We start from the raw sequence: 13206 nt of genomic DNA on the forward strand, positions 1-13206 counted from the left end.
GGTCCTACAATGACCTAAAAGCCCAAGTGCTTAGCCCCCAAGTGGTGACCTGGCCATGGGGGCCTCTGGAGGACCCCTGAGACTTGAGACTCCCCTAACAGACTTTGTGATGTGCTGTGCCCCGACCATGCAACTCCTAACACCCCTGGCCATTAGTAAGGCAGACTTAATTCATTATACAGTATTTAAGATTTTAGAGAACCTAAGACAAGGAAGGGTTTCTGCCTCAGGAGGCCAAGGCCGGCCACAAGTTCCCTGTTGAGGGCTGGCTACCAGTGACTTAGGGGTGGGGGTGTAAGTCGTCAATGACCTGTATTTATGTAACGACTCTTGCAGGGTGACTTGGATAGGCAGAGAGACTGTTAGCTGGAAAAGGCTGGCTGGCAGCAGCTGTTACTAAGGGCTTCCTCGGGTCATGATCTTCCACATTATCTCACCTCCGCACTTACTTCCAAGGTTGTTTCAAGGAGTGGCGTCCCCTCCCCTGGGGGTGGTAGATTAGAGGGGCAGAGTGCCTGCTCTCCTGGAGCTGACCGTGTCTCCTTTGAGCTGACCTTCTGAACCTCTGCTCTTCCCCGAGGAGCATTCGCTCTGTCTGCAGGGTTGTGGTGAAATGTGTATGTTGCTTTCTCTCCTACTCTGTTTATTACTCAGAGAATTTTGTTTTAAAAGTTGGAGATACTGGTGCTTGGGAAATTGTGAGGGAATGACCTGGGGTACGGGGGTTCTGGAACTCCACAAGGGTGTTGGGGTCAGGAGGGAAGGGGGTTGGGGGAGGTGTTGGGGAGTATTGGGGAGGGGCAGGCTGGGAGGCAAGCCCGGACCTGGACTGAACGGAACTAAACACCAGGAGCAGTCCCTGGGCTGCGGGGTGGGTGGTCCTGTTGATGACCATGCCCACCAGTCCCCCCCCACCCCCTCCCATGTCCCATCCCCCATCCCCCACCCTTCTTAATTCAGCCGCTGTGCCTGCCTCACATTCTCCTTCACCAAGCGCCCTCCCCAGGGCCTTTGCACAGCCTGGTCCTTCAGCATGAGGAGCTTTCCCCTACCTGTGCAGACGGCTCACTGCCTTGCTTCCTGAGGTCCCTGGCCTGCAGGAGGCCTCCCCTGAACACCATCTATAAAAGAGCAACTTGCTGCACCCCAGTCCTCCTAAGTTACTCAGTTTTCCCTGTGAGTACTTAACAGCCCCTGGCATTATGTATGGATGTGTTTATTTGATCGTCATGTGTCTTCTCCCATAAGATGGAATTCCACGAGGGCAGAGACCTTCTCATGGTTATAGGTCCAGAACCTAGACAGCTTCCCAGCATAAAGATGCTGAATAAATACTTGACTGAGTGAATAAGAGATGCCTGTTATGGGAGAGGCTCACTGGGGAACTACGCCAGCAACATACTGTATGTGGCATGAGCAGCAAGCAAGAAGCCCAGGTCCCAGACTTGCGTTCCCCCCCACCCCTGTGCCCAGCGGCTCTTCTTGCAGACCCCTGTCTGCCGGAGTAGGCCCCTGTCTTGGAATTTCGGACTGAAGAAAGGAACAGAGAGGTAGTTCATCGGGAGAGTGGTACACAGGTACAGATGATCAGTAACGAGATCTGGTGTGTGTTAGATACTCCACTAGGAAGAGGGAGGCCTACAGTGTATCCCACTGCGCTCACCAGCAGGCGGAAGTGCGGGCAGGGAGGAGAGGAGGAGAGGGAGGAAGGAGGCACCCGCAGGGGACCACAAGAGAGGAGCAAGCGCCTGGAAGAAAAAGGAAAGAGTGAAAACAGATGGGGGGCTTCCACAGCGCCGCTAAACCACAAGCATTTATCGAGTTACAGTGTTCAGCTAGGACAATACTCGCATGTTTTAAAGTCATTTGCCCCCCGTGGGCGTGTGGTGTGAGTGGGTGGGAGAGGTGGAGGGCGGGGGCTTTGAAGCCTTTGCAGAGAGGATGTGGGTGGGGGGCGTGCCAAGGAGCTCAAGTGTGTGCACACTTTGCTTATGTTATCATCTTTCTCAACACCACACGTCTAGAGAGAATGGTTCCCGTGGAGCACTTCCCCTGTCCGGATGGAAGACAGTGGGTACCCTTCAGGCTTGTCGGTGAAGCCTGCAACCCCTTTCAGTGCCTGAAACCACCCGCATGGGTAGATTGGCTTACCGGACATGCATTCTGTTGAAGCTGGGAAAGGTGGGGGGTCACTGACCATCTGTGCATCACGGAGCCCCAGTGTTTGCCCTCGTTACGCAACTGCAGTTGCTTCCTTCTAGTTAGCCAGAGCGGTGTCTCTGGAGCGTGGGGTTGTCACCCGGGAGCAGATCACGGTAGCCAATGAGTAGGCCAGACGAGTGGTTTAAAACACGGACGGGAAGAGACTGCAGCGGGAAATAGAGTGTTTCAGGAGACAGACATCGAATCCTAATGTCCAGTGTAATCCCTGAATGTGGCCAGGACAAAAAAAAAAAATCCCTTAATAATTCCGAAGGCCCTAGGAATCTACCTCTTTAACCAATTGGCCAGAGATTCTGATGAACGTGGTTCATAGTGCCAAACTTTAAGAAATGCTTAGCTGCCTCCCTCACCTTACAAAACACTGTTGGTTTTCTCTCCTGCAAGAGATGCAATTTGCACATGTTGAATCAGATGCAGTAAATGCATCAGCCACTGACTTAACTTTGAAATGCTTCTGTTTCTAGAACTTGATGGGGTGCTAGGCCCTGGTGCTGCCATCTTGGCGGAACTGGAAATCCACGTGGCACGATTTTCACTTGAGTGCTATGGAGAAGCAGTAGCTTCATCCATAGTAACTAGCCTTAGAATACAACAACTGCTGTTCTGGTCAACCTTTAATTTAGAACTTTGGGGGGTCTTTGGAGCTTTGCTCAACTTTTCCCTTTCATGTTTCACGCCTGGTGTTACCCCATCGGCATGATTTTAATTGCTTTCAGAGTCTTTGCAAAGACCGTAGTGATGTGCTCTGGTGGCAGCCGTGCTGCTGTGCCGCATAATTAGATTAAGCCTCGGAACCGACCTGGGCTTGGGAACTGGCTGTGCAAAGAAGAGGCAGAGAACTTCAGCACTGTCCCCAACGTGAGGACTTTGCAGGCCAACCATCCAGGGGACAGAGGGCGGCTCCCGTGAAATGCCCGTGGCCTGTGACAGCATTTGGATATGTCTAGCGTGGCCTTTTTTAGGTGCAGCAGAGCCAGCCCGAATGCCCACGGCCCATGCCGGTTGCATTGTTCTGTGTTCTGGATAAATTTGGTGGTCTGAGTGTTAATCAGAACTTACCGGTGACAGCCAGAACTGAAGCCTGCAAAACACTAGTAGGTTGCATGGTGATGTTGACTGGTGACGTAGCGCTCTGTTTTCTGAACTTGAACGGGATAAGTGCAGGGACCGGTGGAGCGGAGTTGCGTCACCGCCCTGGGGTGGGTGAACAGCAGAGTACCCGATAGGCGTCCACCCGTGTGGGGGGAGGAACGCTGCCAGCTCACCCACCAGAACAACCACGGCAACCCGCGGCCGAGCGCTGGGGAGAGAGAGTAGTCACACGTGTAAATGGAAGATGATCCTCAGTCCGGGTTCTAGGCCCCCTACCCACAACCCCTGACTTCCAGAATCTGAGCAGGGTTGTTATCGGAACCTCCGCTTTAGGAACTGAGGCTACAGCTGTGGCTATTTTCGTCCTAACAGTTAAAGCAGGGAACGGAACGTGCCTCGGTAGGAAACACTGGCCAACCCACTACTAGCTGGGCTCCCCTGCTGCTCTGTGTTGGGTGCGTTGCACCTGCTGGGTAAGGAGCAGGGGTTGGAGGGCACCATGATCAGGTGAGCCCCGACTGAGCGTTGCCCCAGTGGGCTTGGGGTCACAGCATCCATGGGACGGTTTTCTCCTCGTGCTGACAGCCGATACTCGTCCTTCTGGTATGCTGTTTGGAAATGATGGGGAATAGCCATCATTGCCAGCATTGGAGTATAACAATACTTCATCATTGGAGTATTGTTATCCAGTTTTATAGACGTGGCTTGGAGGAAGGAAATGTCACGGGCATTTGGAGAATAGATCTGAGCCGTCACCAGCTCCTCCGACTCTTGTCCCCTTGCGGTGTCTTTCCTGTGGATCTTGATGCCTGTGTTGGTCACTTCTTCCTCTTCTTGGTTCTCCTGGACTGCCCTGGTCCGAGGCCAGGATCCCCATGTTGAGCCATGCTGCAGGGCACTGGGGGTGGGGGTCCTTGGCAGTCCTGTGTGCTGCTGGGAATGCCCTGGGTTCTGATGGATGTGTCCAGGGTTGCCGTGGCACCCAGGGATGCACCCACCTCCATGGAGGCTCCGTTTTTCCAAAAGTGGACCTTCTGAGCCTGGAGAATCACTGGAGCCTTGTCTCAGGGACAGCATGCTCGTCCCCCAAGCTCATGATAATGAGGCATGTAAGCTAGAATGCAGTTCATTAATCAGAAATGAGAATGTCGTTTGCCAAGGAGAATAGACACATCTTTTGTAGTCAATACTTTTTTTCTTTGTGGATGTCATGATGAAAGCAAAAATATGGGACCATCTGGGGGAAAACCAACTGGGGTGAGGGAATACACTTCATAGAGTATATTTTCCAGCTAGCCATGCCTTTTGCTACTTCCCCTGCCCCATAGATTAATACCAACTCGGGGAGCCAGAGACTGGAGTCTTAAACCAAGCTGGTTTCTCCCCCAGGAGATGCTGAAGCTACTGATTTGGTTTTTTCCTCCTTGCAGGCTATGGCCCCTTTTATGCTGACCCTTAATTTCAATCAGTCTTAACCTCAGCATTTTTCACTGCGGGGGGGGCTGGATAATTCTGTGGTGGGGGCCATCCTGGGCTTTGTAGGATGTTTATTAGCATCTCTGTCCTGTAACTACTAGATGCCAGGAATAGCACCTAGCTGTGACAACTGAAATGTCTGCAGACGTTGCATTATTCTGCAGGTGTGTGGGCGGTGGGGGCAGCCCCTCCTCAGGTGAGAAACACTGCTGTGCCTCCTAATTAGACAGCCCTGTGCTATTAGACGGGCTAGACTTTGGCAACAGTTGTAAGTGCCCCAGTTTTCTGTTTACTGGTCGTTCCTTAGACTTTTTTATTTTAATTTATTGCTGAGAGAGAGAGAGAGAGAGAGAGAGAGAGTTGTTGTTCCATTTGCTGATACATCTATTGGTTGATTTTTGTGTGTTCCCTGACCAGGGATTGAACCTGCAACCTTGGTGTGTCGGGATGACTCTCTAACCAACTGAGCTACCTGGTCAGGTCAGGGCCACGCATGCCTTAGACTAGAACATGGTGTATTCTCAGATGGGTGGTCTCACCTCTTAGGTTCATTTCTTTCCTCTAGCTCTCCTGATTTCCTCCCTGACTTCCTTCCCTCCTGTATTGCAATTGTTTTCCTCACCCAAATTGGTTTCGAGTTCTATTTTCATGTGTGTTTCTTCCTGGTATTCTGTGGCCGAAAGAGACTATGTATACCCAGTGATTTGACGTCCCCGTTTCCTTACAGGGTCCCGCATCCTGGCCACTGCTTCCTGCAGTGACTGTAAGCTGCACCTAATGGGAGCAAGGTAAACGCTGTGAGGGGGGCAGGCGGCCAGGCTCAGCCTGGCTCGCTCAGAGGCCTCTGCCACGAGATTGAGGAAGCGTCAGCACGGGAATAAACTAACAGGACGAAATGCCTCCTCCTCTGCATATGGCGTGTACCTTGGCTGTCTGGATAGGAACGGGTATTGATGTTCCATTTAGTGGGACCGGGACATTGGAACAGGTTGGGCGCGGGGTGAAGCTGGAAAGTTCCGCTGTATGGGAAGTCCTTCCCCACCCTGCCTGTGAGAGCTCCATCCCAGTCAGGGCGCCTTTGTTTCCTTGTGTAATAATTATCTGTCCACCTTCTGTTTACCTGCGCTGCGTGGCTGCCGTCCGCTGTGGCCTGCAGAGCGGCGTCTCGCGGCCGGAGCCGTGTAGAGACGTGGCTGGCCTGTGCACTGGCCGTGTGCCCCCCGAGGAAGCAGCCTCCTGCAGTCACAGCCCTGTAGCCACCTCCACCCTTCCTTCCGCCCTTTGTGACTTTTTTTTTTTAGTTTGCAATCACACTTAAAGAGCCAGCTGTTTGTGCTGTGGGCTTCTGTGGTTGCACGGGACTGGAGGAACTCCCTTTTCCAGGGCGCTGCACACAATTATCCTTACTTCTGAAGCATAATACAGTTCAAAATATTGTTTTCCTGTTTTTAGGCTTCTGAACCCAAATGCAGAGCCCCAGCTGGCGTAGCCTGTGGCCCTCTGAAGTCATGTGGCTGGAGAGGCCAGCTGGGGAAGGGCCTTTGGTTGGATGGCATGTTTTTGGCCGAGGGCAGAGTGAACCCCAGTGGCACGCACTCAGGCTGGTGTGTGCTTGACTCCTGCTGACCCACCTCACCCCTGCCCCGCCCGCCCTTGGAGAATTTTTGTCATGGATCCCGTGCCTTCAGTTCTTCAACGGCGGGCCCCTCGGAGGGGTGAAGCTGAGCTCTGCAACATTCAGGTTTGGGGGTGGGTAGGACTGAGTCTCTCATACGCTGAACTGTAGGTGTGTGTGCTATGTGTGTGTGTGTGAGTCACACACGTGCATGCGTGCGCGCACACACCCCCATGCGGCTCTCCTCATAGTGAAGGACCAGTAGAAGCAAAGAAACTGTTGTGCCAGTTTCCCAGGCCTGTGTTCTCCAGTGCTTGTCGCTTTCCCAGCGAGGCAGCTCAAGTCACGTGAAACCAAAACTTTTTATCAAGGAATGAAAATGTTTCCACCGTCTTTAGACTCCCTCTGCTGCCAGCAAGGGCCTTCCTCTCATGAGAACTATTTTCTCAGTCACTCTCCATTCACCAATGGGGAGTTTTAAAAACATTTGTCTGGATTGATGTGAGTAAAGCACACTAAAGCTTTGTTTACTAATGGTAGTGTATTTTTAAAACGATACTACTTAGGCTTAAGCTTACACTTGGAAGGCATATAAATATTTTCAACTTGAAATATTGCTGGGCTCACAGCACCCATTATAATAGGTCATTCATTCATTCTTTCATTCGGCAGCCATTTTTATCCCATTTGATGTCTTGTAGGCAATACTTGCTAGATACAAGAAGACCCTTTTTGTGTGGGGCGGGGGGCTCTGTGGGAGAGAGACCCACTAATAGTCCAAAGGGAGTGTGATGATCTGTGTTTAGAGCATCTGCAGCTCACCGGGGATGAAGTTCACGACAAAGTGGCTTTGAGGAAGGTCTCCAGGATCGAGTGTCAGTACTGAGTATGGGGAAAGAACGTGCTGTCCCCAGGGAACACAGCAGCCAGGGTGGCGGGGAGAAAGTCCGGAAGAGGCCTTGTGTCAACTCTGCCAGAAGCCAGGCATTTGGATTGAGAGGAGGGGAGAGCCAAAGAATTTTAGGCAAAAAAAAAAAAAAAGAGACAGAACTGGAACTCAAAGGGTAGCATAACTCCCCAGGCAGCGAGGAAGATGGAGCAGACCGACCAGAGAGAGGAAGGAGGTGGCAAGGCCCGAGGGAAGCCATAAATGCCTCCCTTCCAGCTTCTTGACTAAACACACGATCTTGGTCGAATGAATGAATGCACACAGCAGTGTGTTTGCCGTGTCCATGCAACAGGAAGACAGGTAGCTCCGACTCTCCTGCCAGTCTGAGTCGTGAGCCAACCTCTTCCTTTAAGGAGACAACTTCCAGACACCCTGCTCCACCAGCTGGATGCAAGTTGCAGGGAAAGGGTATTGCCATGGAAGAAAAACAGAAAAGATTTGCTGACTGATTGGATTTGGGAAAAAGGGGGAAGTAGGAGTCTTTGAGGTTTGAAGCTAAGTAAGAATGCATTTGTTGGCTGGGGGGTTCAAGTGTGGTTTGACTCCCTGGGTTGGTGAACTTGGTGTAAAGTTTCTCAGACTCAGTTGTCACATCTTTCAAAAGGAGGTCATAGGAGTCCCCACCTCGTAGAGCTGCCTCAGTCATCAAGTGCAACAGCGATTGTATGTAGACCACCCTGAAAGTATTGTGTTGAATTTGCTATTATTATTGATGTCATTACTAATTCAGTAGTTCATATTCAGGGTTTTTTTTTTTAATTCAAATATATTGCTAAAATCACTTAAAGGCATGCATTTATTATTTCATCTTCTTTAAGAAGCCTGGGTAATTCCTCCTTAAATCTTGACTAGACTGTTGATTCGATTTGTGTAGTTTTTCCTCAAGAATCAAGGAGAAGTGAACTGCTGAAAGAAAGGTCGGGGGCGATTACCATCGATCGTGAATGAAAAGATCTGACGTGACGAATTACGGTAGCCACTCAGGGCCCTCAAATAAAAGCTGCTGAGATGAGAGCTCTATCCCCGCAATCATTCAGAGCAAACCTGGGGTTCTGCGTTACTTCTGTTATTTTATGTTGCGCAGAGAGAAGGGAGGTTGCTAGTCGGGCTCTCTCCCTTTCCTTGACTCCCCCTTCTGGGGGCTGTCTACACTTTTTCAGTGAGAAACCCCCAGTCTGTAGAGCAATAGTGGGGAGCCCTGGACGGGAATGCAACTCAGTTGAATGAGGTTTCACGTCACGATGCTGCCTGTTGAAGAAGCTCTGTGGTTCCAGTGACACTTTGGAAAGGTCCTTTTTTTGAGCCATTTGGAACCTGCCAGCGAGTTAGGGCACTATTGAAATGCTGATTGTCGGTGAGTGGCAGTAAAGTGTTCATTTTTCCTCTTTGAGCCTATAAAAACCGGTTTTTAAAAATACTCTGGAGACAGAAAGATAAAGCCAGGACGACTGTAGTCCCGAGTGTACAGGCCCAGCGTAATAAATACCTTGTCCCAGCATAATTAACGGTATCATCTTTCGCTCCCGAAAGTGTCCCAGGTTGCACACTTCCTTTGATGGCCGTCTAAGTAGAAGCCACGTGTTTCCATTTCTGTGCATGCCCTCTGGCGATTGCTCGTGTGTGGGGCGGCGCCCTCTCCACTGTACGCTCCTTCAGCGAGGTGGCAGCTGGCCCACGGGCTCCCCAGCTCGTGGAGGAGGAGCTCGTGGACCTGTCCCCTGGGCAACAGCTTCTGTGGAGTGGGTCCAAAAAAAAAAAAATCCTCACTGTAGACACCAAGCTGCCGTGAAGTAGAAGTGTGTGGGAGACATGTGCCAGACCGAAACCCCTTCTCCAGACTTGGGCGTGCAGAGTGGGATGTAGTTCCTCCCCACCCCATTCCCGCGGTCCCGAGAAGTCACGTCTCGGGTCACTGCGTGCAGATCGCGTTTGGTTCTTCGGGGTAAAGGGAAGTTCCCGGTCAGCCTCTCTCCTCCAAGTAAGGCGATAAATGTGGACGGCTCGGCTGCTAGCTTGTCAGGTGTGTAGCCATGGTGCTGCTTTTTTGTTTTAAGGAATCTTTTGTTTTCTTTTTTATTTATTGATTTTAGAGAGAGAGGAAGGGAGAGTGTGAGGTGGAGGGGCGGAGGGACGGAGGGACAGGCATCGATCCGCTGCTTCCTGCACGTGCCCCCAATGGGGACTGAACCTGCAGCCTAGGCATGTGCCCTGCCTGGGAGTCAAACCTGTCAGCCTTCAGTTTAAGGGACGGCGCTCCAACCAGCGGAGCCACGCTGGCCAGGGGGCCAAGCCTCGTGATTACGCACTAGGATTGGTGTGTAACTTTAAACAGAATCCAGCGCTACATAAGCACGTAGAGACCCATACAGAGACCTAGCGTGAAATGCAGGTTTGCATTAAATCCCTGGAGAATTACATTCACGCCAAAACACATGCCAGCCTGACAGTGACAAACATGTGAATTCACCTCGGACCCATTGCCCAGATGGAGACGTACACGAGTCAGAGGCAGGTGCCCAGCTCCACGCACACACGTGCAGTGGGAACCCTCGCTTCTCCCGTTCACCCGATGTCCCACTCCCCTGCCGCCAAGCCTCCCTCGCTGTCAGGTCATTTTCGCCTCGGGTGAACCCGCCGCCTTGGAATGTCCGTTGAGCGGTCACGCTTCCTGGTGAAGGACTGAGAACTGTCTGCTGGGCGAGCTCAGTCAGGGCAGGACACCAGCCGGGACCCGAGCCGGGGCATCCGCCAGCAAGGTGCGGGGGTGGGAGGGATGGTGCGTTCATTTATACCCCCTCCCCCCGATGTCATCTCACAGTAGCACAGATTGTGCGGTAACTATTGCTGACCTGGGCAGGGCCGTTTGAGACCTTTGCAGATACGCTACGGCTACTTCCAGCTTATGGACGCGCCCCATAAGACAGTCTGAGAATGGACACCTGGAGCTGAGAATGGTAGGACACACAGGAAGGTGTAAGAAAAGGGAAGTAGCCCTTGTGAGAATCCCTAGGCAGTTTTTATTTCAACGTGTTATCTTTCAGATAATGAACAGGCTCGAGGGCCATTTTCGTAACCAGATCAGTGCAAGGCCCAGAGAAATGGCATAATAGCAGTTTTAAGGTTGAATTTCACCCTTCTTTCAAAGCCTGGGAATTGCATTGTGAAGAGCTGAGCTCATGCATTTGAAGCATTGAGTATAAAAGAATGTGTCTAGTCTCGTGTGCAGGGGAAGGAAACCCTGTGATAGAACTGGAGTCTTCAGGCGCTGGGCCTCTGACTTTTAGGAGGGGGTCAGAGTATATTTGAAATTCTTGGTGGCTTCTGTGGGTCTGAATTTGCCTCCATTGTTTGCCCCCCACCCCCCAAGGAAATAGTCATTGATTTGAGAAAGAGAGAGAGAACATTGATGTGATAGAGAAACATCGATCAAACCCAAAACCATTTGGAGTACAGGGCAATGCTCCAACCCACTGAGCCACCTGACCAGGGCTCCTGTGTTTGCTTTTGAAAGACTCTTTCATTCATTTGATCCCCCACAAAGTTTCATTGAGCACCTGCTCTAGGGACGATGGGGGGTATGCCAGGTGATGGACGCAACAGTGAGTCTCCTTCCTAGGAAACGAAGGAGACCTGTTAGCTGATTCCACGGGCTGCTGAGACACTGGTGGAGGAGATGCACCTGGATCAAAGGACCACACAAATCTACGTGGTATTTATTTAAACCGTGCCATGGGCTGTGGGAAGGACAGGGATGGACCCTGGGAGAGGCTACAGTGGAGGGGGGCGGGGTCCACGTGTTCAGGGAGGTGAGGGAAGAGGGAGAATGGATTTTACTGCGGAAGGAGGAGCTCCTGCTGGTGACTGGCGTAGGTGAAGGTCACGTGAAGGGCAGACTCGGGTGTTGAGGGGACTGAAGACCAGAGTGCCCGGGGCGGCAAGCACTCAGGCCCGGACTGGCCTGGGAAGACTCGTGGGCCCGGGCTTTGCACGGAAGCACGGAGGTTCGCCACTGAAGTGTTTTACCCTGGGGAGTGATGTGAACAGATTGACGCTTTGCAGAGACCTCCCTGGCTCCAGTGTGTACACTCTACATCATTTCAAATTGGTTACAACGGGCCTCTGCTATTACTACTTTTAGAATCTTAACAATTTCTAAATGAATCAATTTAGCCACTAGTGTCTCCTTCAGACTTTAAAGAGCAATTGAGCTGAGTGATTTAGCACGGGTATCATGAGCGTTTAAGAATGACAAAGTACCTAGTTCTACGATCCTTAGACTTCAGAGTGCCTCGGAACCTCCGGGGGCCCGGGAACTACATCCTAACGAGTCTCCAGGTGATTCGGATGCAAGTGGGCCCGGCTCCACTTTGAAAAGCATCGTCCTAGAAAGTGCGAAGGAGAGAGAGAGAGAGAGAGGATTGCACAGCTCAAGGTGAACAGCAGACGATGGCACCTGTTTAGAGCCCGGGCTTGAACTTGGACCTCCTCTCCTGGCAAGTGCTGAGGGCCCTTGAAATGGATGCTAGATCCTAGGAGTTTCTTCTCATTTATTTCCTAATCCTCTCACAGGCAGCCGCTGTCTCAGATCTGTGGCTTGCTCCCTCTCTGTCGGTGACATTTGACTTTTCATTCTGTCGCCATTTAACGAGAATCCTCCCAAGGGCGTTTATGAGGCTGGGCGGTGGCGAGGAGGCCGGGCCAATGAGGCGTTTGCTGCCTGGGCCCTGGAACAGGACGCGGGGTGGATGCTCAGGGGACGGGCCAGTGCACGGTTGTCACAATAGGGGGTCGTTTCGAGGGACACGAAGGGCCAGGGACAGCAGGAGGATTCTTTCTGAGGTATCTATCTCCTTTAGCTCCCCTGTTCCCTGGTGCTTGGTTAAGATTCTGCTCAGCCACTGCCTGGGAGGGAGAGCGGAGCTGGGCTCTCGGCTCCTCCCCCCGAGTGTCAGAGCCCAGAATTCCTGCCAGGTGGAATTAGGTTGACATGCATATTGTGGGCAAAGTCAGAGCAGAACACACGTCACAGAAAAGGCTTTTAGGCTGCTGGGTGGGTGACATGACACATTTTCCCAGCCAGCATGACACATCTCAGCAGTCACCTCCCCTGGGAGCCTCCTTGGATCCCCCTGGACCCCCTTCCCGGGCACATGGGGAACCTCTGGGCTGGCAGAAGCATGCTGTCTGCACGTCGCCTCATGCGTGTTTTCCTGGAGGAGACTGGGGGCCCTGGGGGCAGGCATTCCCGGTGCTGGGCTCAGAAGAGACTCTCTGTCCCTGTTTGCATCAGGAGGCACTGTTCTCCACGTACATGCATGAGCACTGGCCCTTCTGCCGTCCTCTGAAATGGCTCCTCTGTCCCTGAGCAGGGGACCAGGGATGTGTGGCTCAGGGGTGCCTGGCATGTGTGGCTCAGGGGTGCCTGGCAGAAACCCTCCCTGGTCTCTGTCTTGCTGAAGACGGCCCTGCCTGAGGTCACTGCGACTGCGGCGCGGGCCAGACCCGGTCTCAGATGTGGGCAGGCCAAGGCCACGGGCTTTGCGGTGCCCTCATCCTGCGGCGGCCGTGGGTGCTGCTCCCCTGTCCTTCCACCGCGCCCTAATCTTCCCTGGATGTCATGAACGTTCCAGAGGAGGAAACCAGCGTTTTGTCATCGCGTGGCTATCTGCAGAAGTATTTATTCCTCGTGTGCCTGCTTGAAATTCTCTCCCAGTTCCCCCAAAGCCAAGGGGGCATAGATGTAGAAGACTGCAGCCTGGAAGAATGGAGAAAACATTTCTTGGCATGAACCCTGAAACTTCTCTCCCCTTGGGGCCTCCTCCGTGGGTCCGCCTCCTTCCCCGCCAGTGCC

General features: G+C 52.3%; 1 protein-coding gene across 5 annotated transcripts in view; it reads left to right on the forward strand.

Annotated features, from left to right (window-relative positions):
* The window catches only part of ELMO1 (engulfment and cell motility 1), a 472430-nt gene that overhangs the window by 1600 nt on the left and 457624 nt on the right, over positions 1 to 13206 (forward strand). The window contains exon 1 of one of the 5 annotated variants that reach the window (XM_045828138.1): positions 11043 to 11064. The exons of the other annotated variants lie outside the window; for them this stretch is intronic. The gene's annotated coding sequence lies outside the window, so the exon portion shown is untranslated. Of the gene's footprint in view, positions 1 to 11042; positions 11065 to 13206 lie in introns of those variants that run through there. 5 annotated transcript variants of the gene reach the window in all.

The sequence above is a fragment of the Phyllostomus hastatus genome, unplaced genomic scaffold (assembly GCF_019186645.2).
Source record: "Phyllostomus hastatus isolate PE091 unplaced genomic scaffold, TTU_PhHast_1.1 phas_scaffold_78, whole genome shotgun sequence".
Lineage (NCBI taxonomy): Eukaryota > Metazoa > Chordata > Mammalia > Chiroptera > Phyllostomidae > Phyllostomus > Phyllostomus hastatus.